General features: G+C 37.4%; 1 protein-coding gene across 4 annotated transcripts in view; it reads left to right on the top strand.

The window, feature by feature from the left end:
- LOC138032610 (beta-1,3-galactosyltransferase 5-like) overlaps positions 1-3634 on the top strand; it is a 23152-nt gene extending 19518 nt beyond the window's left edge. For all 4 annotated transcript variants that reach the window (XM_068880321.1, XM_068880322.1, XM_068880323.1 and 1 more), the window contains one exon: positions 1-3634. This exon is cut by the window's left edge and continues 1228 nt beyond it. The gene's annotated coding sequence lies outside the window, so the exon portion shown is untranslated.
- Positions 3635-3868: the final 234 nt, after the last annotated feature.

The raw sequence follows: 3868 nt of genomic DNA, 5'->3' as shown, positions 1-3868 counted from the left end.
TTGCGCAACTCCTGAATGGCAAAATTTTGAGCTTTGAATTTTATCCAAAGGATGTTTACATCGGTCCGCCATTACTCACGTTGAAAACTGACAGATTGGACCGCAGAGGGTTGGATCTAGGAAAAAGGGACTTCAGTTACTCATAAGTTTAAGATTTCAGCGTGTAAAGGTACTTTATTATAGGTAAAGGTAAAGGTACACGTTATTTAACGTCGGAAGTTCCTTTACTCTCTAGAGAGTATTCTCCTAGGAAGCCGACGGTGCGCTCATTTTACCCCCCTCTCAGTTCCATCACTGCTTCGTTTTAAGGGTATTTAGTATAAATACACACGTGATTATACAAAATCGCGCGCTCTCATTGGCTCGCTATCTCGGATTACCAGCCGATAATCACCTCGACGGACAAAATGGCTGCCAGTAGTCGTTTTGCCACTGTAAGTGAAGATGATTTCGCGTTGAATTTTTTTTTTCTCTTTTTTGAAATAATCACCTATTTATACTACTGAACAATTATTCGCCGAAGGCGAAGTGATTATCTGTGAATATTCACCTCGCCTTCGTCTCGGTGAATATTCACCGATAATCACTTCCCCTTCGGCGAATAATTGTTAATTAAAGCTACTTAGGCTACACTGAAAGGAAAGAAGTCGAAACAAGGATGTGAGATCCGGGGATCGAACTCAGGACCTTCTGCACCAAAGCCGCGCACTAACCGACTGTGCCACCCTTGCTCCTCTCCTTTTGTAAATATACAACCAGTTTAGTTAACATAGTTGAGACACTCTCAGGAAAAGACGCTTTTCGATACTTAAGCATTTGTTCTATTTTATTTGCATCTAGTCTTAATTCTCTGATACCCCGGGCCCCCCAATTCAATGCTGTGTAGGCCCTGTGGTCTGTGCAGTCGAAGAAATAGAAAAATCAGCATTGTTTTGGGGGAAAGGGGGGGTGGGGGGGGCGATTTATCCAAGACGCAGAAAATCGAATTTTACTGCCAAGTGTCTCAACACTTTTGTCGCTCATTGTCTGAAACAGTAAACTTGTTTCTTTTACAATGACCGGCGTAGTACTTAATTGAAATTCCTGCCATCGCTTTATTCCGGGATTTGGGTTCTTCTCATGGGAAAATTATGGCAAGCTTACTCATCAGTACAAAAATTTAAGGAAATTATCATCTTTTTTGCAGGTGAGATCTCGCGTGACATTCGTACGTGACATCGCCAATTTAGGGTGTTGTCATCTCCACCTTATTTCTCTCCGAAAAAGGAATGAAATAATAAAGTAATTGTTGAAATACAAACTACCGGTGGTACTCCCAAAGCAGACACTATTAGGAAAAGACGCTTTTCGATACTTAAGCATTTGTTCTATTTTATTTGCATCTAGTCTTAATTCTCTGATACCCCCGGCCCCCCAATTCAATGTTGTGTAGGCCCTGTAGTCTGTGCAGTCGAAGAAATAGAAAAATCAACATTGTTTTGGGGGAAAGGAGGGGGAAATATGTATCGAAGACGCAGAAAATCGAATTTTACTGCCAAGTGTCTCAACACTTTTGTCGCTCATTGTAGCTATGGACTCACTAATCATTGATATCACAGGGGACACACACAAAGGGTGAATTTAGAAGCAATGCATGAGAATAACATTCCATAATTATTATTTTACTATTCTTTGATAAATATTTACACAAGATGAGGATAAACTATCTGAAATGATGTGCTGTTGTTATTATGGCTGGAAATGGCAAATTGTAGCAATTTTTACCTGAGCAACACACGTCCTTGAAATGGCTAAATTTTGCCACATTAGCAGCCACAATAACGACACAGAAGAACATTTCGGATGAAGGTTAGTTTAATTATTCTCATCTTATATGCAAATATTTATCCCAGAATTGTACAATAATATGGAACTTTTTGCTATTCTCATTCATTGCTTCTAAATTCAAAAATACCAAGGGTCAAACACATTATGTGGGCATCCTGTGATTGTAAGTATTTGTAAAAAGTAGACTCGAGCCCCTGTAATTCTTAGATGCAGAAACCTTACGCTTAAGTTGAAACATGTTTATTTATCATGATCATTTTTGCGGTTTGGCAAAAAAAAACAGCTTGAGGTAGTAATTAAGATCTATTTGTTATCATGGTGCAGAGCAGTCAACAAATTTAGCTATATATCTTTCTAGGTCAACTGAAAAATTAAAAAAAAAATTCCCTTGACTCGCCAAATATGACAGTCACATCTTGAGCTGGATGGATAACAAGATCACTAAAATTTCTGCAGGACATATAGGTCTAGCAATTAAACTGGTTAAAATGAATGGACTTTCTCCATGCCATAAATTATTTTAATAAAATTTTAAATGTTACCATGACTGAACAACTGTTGAGCATCTTCCTCCCACTGACACGGATGTGCACCCATTCACATTAAAGGAGAATTGAAACTTTTATAGACAACTGAAAAAAGGGCCACAAAGGAAACAAAGTTCTCAGTGCAAACCATGAATGCCCTAACTAAACCTGAAGGAAGAGAGGCCCGGGGTCGTAAGAATGAACAAACAAAGAATGCCCATCATCACAAGCCTAACTCAACCTGATGGAAGAGAAAGAGTTGTAAGAATGAACAAACAAAGAATGCCCATCGTCACAAGCCTGACTCAACCTGACGGAAGAGAGAGGGTGGTAAGAATGAACAAACTTGTAAAGACATGCCCATCTTCACAAGCCTAACTCAGTTTGGCTTTGTACAGAGACAAAGTATGACTAAAGATAATTTGTGATTGTTGAAAAGGAAAAGTAAACAATCTACCAATTAAGTAAAAAAGAATTAGTGCTGTTGGTCACAATAATAATAATTGTTTTATCAATGAATGTGTTGATGACAGCAGTTATTGCTGACACAATCATACATTGTATGAACAATAGTACCTATGTCTTAATTAAGCACCCAACGCAATACAAAACAGCTGATCATCAGAAGCATTCTCACAATTAAAACCACAGCCTGACCAGAACCAACAAAGTTTTCTTAGTCAGTCAAGGCTGTTGCCTAACAGGATCCCGGTAGCCTGGGGCTCTCAAAGAATAGCTCTGGGCGCCTTAATTTTTCACAGCAACACCTTTCACTTCATATGTTGGCCTCCTAAGTTCACAGCGTTTAGCTCTGAGGGCCCCTTTAAAATTTTCTTAGGCAGCAGCCTTGGTCAGTGAAAAAAAAAACAATAGTAAAAGCCTGCATATACGAACATATATAGATATTCTTTTGTCTGGCAAAATAGGGATACTTGGAAATTCAGGATTAAAGTGGGTTATTGACAAGGTCCTAATTTCTATATAGGAGATAATTAGGTATTGATTACCAGAAAAATAAATATTTGCAATCTCAAAGTCAAACTCCTTGGTTAAAGTGCTTATTGCAATTTAACTGTTACTCACATATAGAACCTGCTTGATTTTAGTTTGCTAAACAGGGTTTTGTATAATTATGCCAAATATCTGCCAACAGGTTCTTACAAAAGGGTCTCTTTAAATTTGTATACTTTCAAACGTGTTTGGACAACCAAAGGAAATTTGTCATATGCAAACCTTTAAGTGATTACATTCAAAAGAAATATATCATTTTGCCAATTTAATGTAGGAGGTTGTTTCACGGTGTCTTTGCTCAAAATGTTTAAAAAATGCAGAAACTGCTCCCTAAAGTTATGGAATAGTTGTTAAAAGCTTAAACTTCATGAAAGAAAGCATTTTTCCATTTTGGTACAACTTGCAACGAAATTTGTCAAACTTTAATTATAAAAATTTCTTAGCCAAGCTTGAATGTTTGACTTATAATGTTGAGCCTAACAAATTTCAAAAATTCATATTTT

This window comes from Montipora capricornis, chromosome 14, assembly GCF_036669925.1.
Source record: "Montipora capricornis isolate CH-2021 chromosome 14, ASM3666992v2, whole genome shotgun sequence".
NCBI classification, from domain to species: domain Eukaryota; kingdom Metazoa; phylum Cnidaria; class Anthozoa; order Scleractinia; family Acroporidae; genus Montipora; species Montipora capricornis.
This window is presented reverse-complemented; position numbering and strand designations above follow the sequence as displayed.